The 10,270-nt window shown below is 34.1% G+C and overlaps 1 long non-coding RNA gene across 1 annotated transcript; it reads right to left on the bottom strand.

Moving 5' to 3' along the window:
- Window positions 1-5,469: 5,469 nt before the first annotated feature.
- LOC149794856 (uncharacterized) lies at window positions 5,470-8,617 on the bottom strand. The gene is made up of 3 exons (XR_016422066.1): window positions 8,552-8,617; window positions 6,137-6,434; window positions 5,470-5,667 (listed from the first exon to the last, which is right to left on the bottom strand). It is a non-coding gene; the product is annotated as an uncharacterized LOC149794856 (long non-coding RNA).
- Window positions 8,618-10,270: the final 1,653 nt, after the last annotated feature.

The raw sequence follows: 10,270 nt of genomic DNA, 5'->3' as shown, positions 1-10,270 counted from the left end.
ATTTAACTTGACCTTGTCCAACAATATATCCTAAAATTTGACATAAGCACGGCAAAACTCACTTAATCTAAATTAACTATCAGATTTGCTTCCCTTTATCTGCCATTCTTCGCTTCGTTATCGTGATCTTTATCAACCTTCTTGACTGAGCCCTACGTAACAAACTTGTTATTTTTCCCTTTCAAATTTTACCTGGGTTTGTCCATTTTATTTTGTACAACTCTTAAAACCCTTTTTAATATGCCTCGTGAACCAACTCATAACTCTGCAAGATATATTCATCAAACACATTATGATCAACACTCTTTTGTACAACAGTTAAGCTTAAACATCACGAACTTTGTCAAGAAGTATTCTTTTTGATAAAAAGGTACAATGGTCTCTTTACCGTTACAGGTTTTTGAGCAATTTTCGCAAAGTAAAGAAGCTAATTTTCTACATTTAAACTGAAAGGGTGCCACTAACCAAATGTATATGGTAACATCTAATCCTGAATTTGTGCGTAAAGGTAGGAAGAGTGCGCCGCCTACCAGATCTAATTCTTTCAATCTATATCTCGATTTTTTTCAGAACACAACTGTAAACTCTGATAACAAATTGACTCCACAGACTGATCTAAGATAGGAATGTCTTATTTGTTTATCAAGTATCTATTTATACAAAGTATTCACTTGACCTAGATGTGCGTCATTTGAAAATTCCCGTCAAATTGTAAACATGTCTGTTTCTATAATGTTCTGAACAACAATAGTTATATTAACATGTAACTTACAAGTTGCAATCATGGAAAAATGGAAGCTATGTACACGTGTTGTTTACAAATGTCAGTTACCTTAAAGTACAATCTTCAACCATGGACAAAAGTTAAGCATTCCGTATTGATATATTTAACATTTCAAAAGCAATACACATGTTTGCGTTTATGCCGTGGAATCAGTTACTAATTTTCCATAACTGTCACAGACCATCGCAATACCACTTAAACAAGAATAAACATTTTGGGACAGATATCCGATGAAATTGCAAGCATACAACATACTTCTGGACACATGTCCAATACAATTTGATGATGTAGACAACTTCAAGTGTCAAATTACCTTTATCTGCAAATCTGTATGAAATCACAGACAAAATGATAAGATCTGTCAGGGTTAATAACTGATAAAGGGTATTTCCTGCTAATATCTTAATTGTGTCTGAAGATATCTTTCAAAACTGGAATAAAGGAATTTTCCACATTATTCTCATCTCAGACAATCTGATGCAGCTATAAAGGTGTATATGTAAGACGAGTTTAAATTAATATAGAGCTAATGTATGTATTAAAGAATTTATGAATGTTTAGTTGAGATAGCTAAATAAGCCTATCATGTGGCAACTCCTAAAATTGCAGCTAAAATGATATATACAGATCAATGCTGTAAACAATGGCAGAATATATATATTGATACATTTATTTAAAAGCAATCGGTATGTATTTTGGACGATCTACTCGTAATTATTGCATTGTCGTGAAATAACAGAGGTTAGACCTCAAATCATCACGATTCGTTACCCTGTGAGAAAATTTGCTTGCAGGAAATTGTATTGTGATCTTGAAACTGAAATTCAAACTATTAGCTATTTGGCTGGGTGGGTGGGCGACTACTATGGATGTGGCGACTCATAACATGGAAAGACACTGCACACACAACCACGCTCGGATACAAATGGCACATGAACTGTTAACAATCTCCATGAAAAGTGGGATTAGTAATCAGGGCCTGCTGAAAAAATACTTATTTATAAATCCTTTTCGCATGAAACATTTTACGATAATTCATAGCCGTAAATGGCAATGCCATTACATGCCGAGTAATCCTTATTATATTTAATATGAAATGAATTCACATGTCATAACGGTCAGATGCTATTATATCCGGGAGCTATCGTAAACAATGAGTAACGTACAGACTTGTATATTCTCATTTCTAAGCTCGTTCTTAAATTGAAGCAAGTGTATGGATGCATTTATAGAAAATAAGTTATTAATCCAAGAAAAAGATAAATGATATTATGAAAGATAAATATACAAGGAAAGGGGAAAAAAGCCATTCCTATGTGTAAATTCATCGTAAAATGTTAGACATCAAGGAGAAAAAGTTTCTTGTGGAGTTGAGATCGTTTACAAAACTTTTATTTGACCTAAATTCCAAATTAGTAATTTTATTATTTCACCTTATAACTTCATGTATATGTATAGCGAGTTATGTACACGCTCGAGAATGTTGTACGTGTTTGTGTTTGAGTGTACATATAATATTTCTTGTACATGGTAACATCAGTAGACAAACCGTTTATGCTATAATGCCATGTTCAATACAGAGTTTCCCGTGCTCACTTTTGTTCTCGAAACAGAAGAGTTGACAGTTTGAAGAAAGCTTAGCAGAAATTAAACCAATTTAAAAAAGAAACGAAAAATTGATTTTTGAATGAGGTATGTAATTATTCTATTCTTCGTTATTCAGAAACTTCGATATTATATGCATTTTATCACCACATTTTGGTGTAAGATGGATGAACTGTATGATTGTGTGTCTTCAATAATTGCTAGTTTGTTTTGCAACTATCTATTTTCAGACTATATTCATTCACTATGTACCATCGCCGATAGATAAGGGCACTGCTATCTGGCGGTGTACTGTCCAATTTTGAATAGTATCCCAGCTTGACGCCCAGGTAGGTAAATTACGAGTGTAACACAATAATTCTAAACAATTGGCCCCATTACGTATTTTGTGATGATAGCTTGCTAAGGTCATTTTCTAACATAGGTATTAATTGTAATTTGAACTAAGTAAATTTCTTTTTAAGAATGTGTTTGGAAAACGTAATGTTGCCCATCCACATTCTAACACTTCCGTTATCAAATCGTCAGTTTTGGAGGTGAGAAGGTTATGCCGACCTGTCCAGTTTTGGAGGTCAGTAAATCTTGCATACAGTCCGCAATCCCATAGTGCCTAGATAAAAGTGATTGATTTTGAAAAACACCGGAACTTATAAAGTATTTGTTATATATTCAGTGTATCAGGTTGTCTCTCACGACCACTTTTTATTGAAGTTGATTCACTTGTCAAGTGACCACTGTGTATCGGATGTTGATGCAATTGTCAAGTGACCACTGTGTATCGGATGTTGATGCAATTGTCAAGTGACCACTGTGTATCGGACGTTGATGCAATTGTCAAGTGACCACTGTGTATCGGATGCTGATGCAATTGTCAAGTGACCACTGTGTATCGGATGTTGATGCAATTGTCAAGTGACCACTGTGTATCGCATGTTGATGCAATTGTCAAGTGACCACTGTGTATCGGATGTTGATGCAATTGTCAACTGACCACTGTGTATCGCATGTTGATGCAATTGTCAAGTCATTTTTAGCTTTAGTTTCATATTTAACTTGTCATATAAGAGTTCATTCATTCTTAGTATCGTGTTATATAATAAAAAAAATTCCGGTCATAAGAAGAAAATTAATTTGCTTTCATAGACGAATGCAGTAGAAGCAAATAACCAACAGTTCAAATTCAACGATTTTTCAGTTATTAGAAATCTAAATCATAAAAGTTGTACGTTTCTTTTCAGCGAAATGGAATCAATTAACACGTTGCACTGGAACCATGGAGCTCTACATAAATGGGTCACGATGTAAAATTTATTACTTTATAAGTTTGTACTCATTTATATGTTGGTGGCATTCTTTCAAACTTTCCATTTCTAATGATTTTTGGAGAAAAAATATTCTTGGAAAATGTTCAATTTGTTAATTTCCAAATGTATATTTTTTGTATTTATCACATCTGCGTTGAACATCAAGCTAGACATTAAAACGGGGATTGACTGCCAATTTGATATCGCCTCTATGTCTACAAGTAACGAATCCTTCCATTCGAATAGAAGATAACTCCTCCTATGCGTAAGAGAAATATACCTTTAAAAAGAAAAGACCAATATTTGTCAAAATTTAAGACAACACTACCAGCAGTAGATACATTCGATCTGGACTTCTCATATTTGACATATGTTTAATGTTTGATTGTTTCTGAAAAGGAAAATGGAGCCTCTTCGTGTATTATCAAATTTAGGGATATATTTTTGCTTCCATTTTTGCTTTCTATAATATTTTACTGAATCACATGACTGATAAAATGACTTTTATCTAAGTTCACAACTATTTTGTGTATTTATCTCCCTCTTCTATCAATGCTGTACATGACCTTACCTAAACGCCTTCCATCATCTGCTCCTCTTTGTTTTCAACTTGATTTGCTTTTCCAGATCTTTTTTTAAAATAGCTGCTTTACCAACCAATATTGTTGTCTCTTCTCATATGACGAATATGAAAATATTTTATCTTCTAATTTCTAAATGGATAGTCGTGAACAATCTTTGATAAATAATAAAACAATCTCAAACTGAGAATTGGATATATTTTCAATAATTGAAGCATATTCAGATATATAATTTATCATGTAACAACAAAACAATTAAATTGTAGCCTGCATAATTCGATTGCTTTTCCTCCGCGTTTATCATAAGTACCAATATTAACTTACGTCCAGATAACAATCCAGAACACTTTACAAAGAAATCACGAGTTGTCTTTCCTGCCCTTGATGATTTATTGTTGCATAATTATATCTATCTATGTCAGTCTACAAATATAAATCAAAATCATCCTCAAACTCTAGAAAACGATGAATTCGAGACAACGTGAACATTTCTAGGACTACGCTTACTTGACAGTTAAATTAAATGGTTAAAATGATGTCCTGGAAACGCATGAAAAGATGGAGCTTCCACGTGTACTTCCGTCGGAGCTTCTTTGCCCGTTTAATTATAAATGTTTTGCATAGCGATGATGTCATATTCATTTTCCCATGCGGTCAAGTTAATATTGAACTTTGCTTCCTTTGGTTTCTAAGTGAACTTACGATGAACGTGTAATCTATTTGCAACAAGCTCATTCATTTGCAAATAATGATACATATTTTCACAATATGATTACTTTGCTAATATAGTGTATCGTTAATGTAACTCGCACATTATGTAGGGGAGGGAAGTACATAAGCAACTAGCCCTGGTTTCCAAATCTTTATTTTATTTACTATTTACAATTTTGTGAACGATCTAGCAAATGGATAGTTATAAAATTAAATTGGAAGGTACACCTGTCTTGGTTATTAAAGTTCGTGGCATAGGTCATCAGGATAGTTCGGTGTGTGACAATGTAAAATAAGAAAAATGCCGCAAATTCCAGAGACAATATTGGAATAAAACCTTTACAGGAAATACAAATCATGTAATAATAAGACCGTTAGAATTATGTTTGTTTATGTTCAAAATATCATTATAAAAGTTATCTTATAACCAGGTCTTATTTAGTTAAAGAATATATAACTTACAGGAATATAGGTATAGCAAGAGTAAACACGCAAAAAGGATTTATGTTGACTTTTATTTTGAAGCACTTTGACCACTTAATTTTGGCTATGTCCTGCCAGAGAAATGGGAGCTAAATACATATCCCAAGGACACACTGAAGAAGTCTACCCGGGCATTGAATCTCCGATCATTGAATTTTGAGTCCGAAGCTCAGCTACTAGAGCTATTGCATCTACCCTGCTGAAAGATGATAACGAGAAATATTACTACCATACTTACGCAAAGTATGATGAAAATGAATAATACATCATCAAAGATATAAATTAAGTAATGGCCACATAATTATTAGGACATAGTCATTATGTAATTTACACAGAGACATTTGTTTCTTGAATATTCGTTTATGTACAATCAAAAATACAAAATAATCTTCTTGCAGTTTGTGGATACAATTTGCTTGATATTTCTATGTATATTTTCCTATAAAGTGAAATTTAGTGGCATTCTTTCTCAAGTTGATTGTCGTTTAATTGTCATTCTTAATGTTGTTATTTGTCACTTATTCAGTAGAATTCCGATGAAACATTTGCAAGGTATTCAGCAATGCTTTCACTTGCTCCGCTGTCAGGTACGATGTAAGCATGCTATCCTTCTTACCAATTTATTATGTACATCAGATGTATAATAGTTCTTAAAGGCATTAACTTACTATATCAAAATATGCTTCTATAAATGTATTTTCTTGCTGATGCAGTCACAGATTTCACCAACACAAATCAGACCCGTTTCTAAGCAAAGTTTAATCAGCTGGCTCCAGATGATATTATTAGGCGCGCGCACTGGAAATGGAACACACCGACCGTATTTCCTCAAGTAGACACATTGGGTTGCCACGTCTCCACTGGGCCTTGCGGTGACAGTAAGTATTACAGTCAGAATACAAGTAATCACAAAGAATTTCTTTGTAATGATCATTTGACTGACTTTCATTTTCTTCTCTTGCAGTTCTGGACAAAGACAATATATATATATATATATATATATATATATATATATATATATATATATATATATATATATATATATATATATATATATATATATATTATCTTGTGGGTAAGCAACCTTCTTACCTTGAAAACAAACTACATATTCAACTAATAAAGAAAACACAACATAGTATTGTCTCCCACACAAGATCCTCCTCACTTAAGATATATGTGCATTAAAAATCATCACCTTACACGAAGGGGGAATCAAGCCTTCAAGAAGGCAAGGGCTGGTTAACATGTCCGTTTACGTCCTAAAGACTATGTGGTCACGCTATGGACCCATGCCCTTAAGTTGAACTATTACGTATTCAAAAATCAGCCAATGCTTTTAAAGAATGAACGGAATTGTAATCAGCATTAAAATAACACATTTGTATATCATAGGAACTCTTGATCAAAAACTCTCCAATGAGGCACCCTAAGGGGCTGTAGACTATTACAGATTAACCGTTAGATATATACTCGAACAGATCCACTACGCCAGCAACTGAGAAATATTTATTTTAATTTCCCAATAACTCTCAGCATATGATTAAGTCTGCTTTCGAGTAATTAAAGAAGTTAAATTTAATTTTTATTACCCCCTTTACGTTCCTGGAATGGAACACATACACTGACCTAACATGCGAACCACATTATTCTTTCCAGCAAATGCTGAAGTCCAACATCTAAAATTCCTTACGGCAGGCTAGAACCTTCTCATGACACATTTAATTTAATACCTTTTCCCCATACAACGTACCAGCTAATCGTATATACGTACAGTATATTGTCTTATATGATGCTGATTCTCGACACGTTCAGTTTTCTTCCGTTGTCCAAAGCTTGGAACTCGGTGGAAACAGTTTGATTCTCCGTGCGATCATCACTCAGTTCCACGGATGGTCTTTGCTTAATTGTATGCAATTTTGGATTAAACCTTGTGGAGGCTTTGAGGTCTTTAGGCATTTGAAATCTTGCCCCCCTCCCATCAAATTATCTCCCAATACGTTTTATCAATATTATATTGATCCGTTGTCGCGGGGCCCCTAGGCCCGTGCCTACTCTGCCCATTTCGTAATCCGGCACTGATTTTATGACATTTAGCTGATTTGACAATAATGCAAACTATGAATGGTATTTGCTCTCTTTAATGTCGTTTTTAATCTTTCTCTTTGTTGTTTGTTTCTTTTATTCGTGCTTCGTTTCAAAACTAGTTTTGTGGTTGATTCCTTCTTGAATAAACATGTGAAATGTTCAGGTTTACTTCTCGGCTTCTGTGTTTGGTGTTTATACTGTATTTGTCCTTCTGAAGATCTTCATTGTTTGCTCAGTTTTGAAATGTTGGGAAATTATTGTAAATGAGTCGCCACCAGTATATATATATATATATATATATATATATATATATATATATATATATATATATATATATATATAGATGCTAACAAAGTTGTGCGTTCGTGAATAGCATATCATATTTATAAATATAAATAAATATGTATATATATATATATATATATATATATATATATATATATATATATATATATATATATATATATATATATATATATATATATATATATATATGTTCAAAAATCGCTGGTATTATACAACCCTCACTCACCCGCATATATATATATATATATATATATATATATATATATATATATATATATATATATATATATATATATATATGTATCTGTGTGGTGTGAAATTCCATCAAAATGAAAAAATATAGCGAGATGATATACAACTTTACACCCTTATACACACATGTAAGATTTCATCTCTATCGAGAAATCACATGACATTTTATCACAAATATAAACTTTGAAATTGTTTTTAGGACAATCAAGACACAGAAAATATATGGACTGGTCTTCAGCTGACAGTATAAGAGAAATAATTGCTGCAAATGAAATAGCAAAAACAGCCCTCTTTAAAGACTATATAATTATACTGTCTTCTCGTTTCTTCGTGCTTTTTAACCTATTAATACATTCACTTTTAAAGCGTCTTTATATAAAATATATTAACTAGATCCTTAATTTACATGCCTAAAACTCGTTCCAGATATGACTTACCGATCGTATGATGCGTGCAAGTGAAATGATCAAATGAAATGAGAATGCCATTGATGTGCCCAGCCGCCGTTGAGACATTTACGTCATTTCTATTTTAAGTAATCGAGGTTTCAAGCATCACTTGATGGTGTATAATAGATCGACTACGGATGCAATTCACATCCGTGATTTTCACAACAGTTCCGTATACGGGCGTGCTACATACAGCGTAGTATTTGCCCTTTCTTCCTGCGAAAAATATAAGATCTGCCTTGGCACAATGAAACATTTTATAATAGATTATTAGTTGACAATAGAATCGAATAGCAAATGTTTATTTTCCGGTGATGAACGGTGTCCGGGATCTGACCATTTTAACTATTGTATCAATGCTTTGTCAGTGAAGAGAGATGTCTGTAAGAAGATAATATACTGGGTGAGTGGTGGGATGGGGGTGAGAAAGTGATGAAGAAATCCGCCATCTGACATAAAAGTGACGGTCATAATAAATCAACAGATGCTTCTTACTTTCCAAAACTTGACACCTAAACTTCTTAGTCACACCTTTAAGCATGCAATATGACAAATCCATGTGTAGGTCCGTATATAGTCAACATTTTCATTCAACAGGAAATCAGTAATTCAGTCAGTTATATTTACAGAAATTATTCTTCGACTTCAATGGAAAATCCTATGTTAAAATTCTCCAAAGTTGTATCAAGCTCGTAAATCATAACATTGTTGGCACGAACGGGAAATCATATGCTAAAATTACCCATAGGTTGAATATAGAGATGTTATTATGGGGTCAACATGTTGATAGGGTCAAATCAGACAATCAATCAGACAATATCAGGAAAATGAAAACGTTCTTTGATATCCCAGTAACCTCATTCGCTCACACCACACTGAATACGTCCAATGGCGTGATTCGCTGCCGTGACTTGGCTGGAGTCACCGACGCTGACATCATCGAAGGAATGAAAGATGAAGGTGTCACTGCAGTCCGACGAATACGTATTAAACGTAATAACAATCTGCAGGACACCAACACCATTGTACTCACCTTCAACAAGCCAACTGTACCCAAAGTGGTAAAAGTTGGCTTTTTGCAAGTAAAGGTAGAGATTTACATTCCCAACCCCCTTCGGTGTTATAAGTGTCAAAAATACGGCCATCACGAAGACCGCTGCTCCAAGAGCCAAATATGTGGCCGATGCGGAGACAATGCTCATCAGGAATCTGATTGTAGAGCAACTCCGCATTGTGTCAACTGCGGAAAAGAGCACCACGCAAATTCCAAGGATTGCGATACCTGGAAACAGGAGAAGGAAATTCAGAGGGTAAAATACACAAATAATATTCCCTATCCAGAAGCCAGAAAAATTGTACAGGCAAAAACAGCCCATCCTGGCCCATCCTTCTCCACTGTAGTGAAGAGCAATCCTAAAACAACGAAGGACGCTCAAACACAAACAGAAGCACCCGATTCAACACCAAATTCAAACACCCCCCATTACCAAGCACAGAAAAACACGGCATCTACTCAGACTACATTTAATAATACCCAACAACCTAAATCACCAAAGAGTAAAAAATCTCACGGAAACAGACAACAAAAGGGGTCAGATGACCCCATCAAACTTTATAACAGGTTTGGAGACATCGAGAGCATGGATGCAGAAGAATCTGCTCCATGCGCTCAAGGGAACTCCAGACCTACAAACAAAAAATTCACCC

This window comes from Sinohyriopsis cumingii, chromosome 7, assembly GCF_028554795.1.
Source record: "Sinohyriopsis cumingii isolate HCF-2022 chromosome 7, ASM2855479v2, whole genome shotgun sequence".
Classification (NCBI taxonomy): Eukaryota; Metazoa; Mollusca; class Bivalvia; order Unionida; family Unionidae; genus Sinohyriopsis; species Sinohyriopsis cumingii.
Note: the sequence above shows the minus strand (reverse complement) of the source record. Positions and strands in the feature narration are given on the sequence as shown.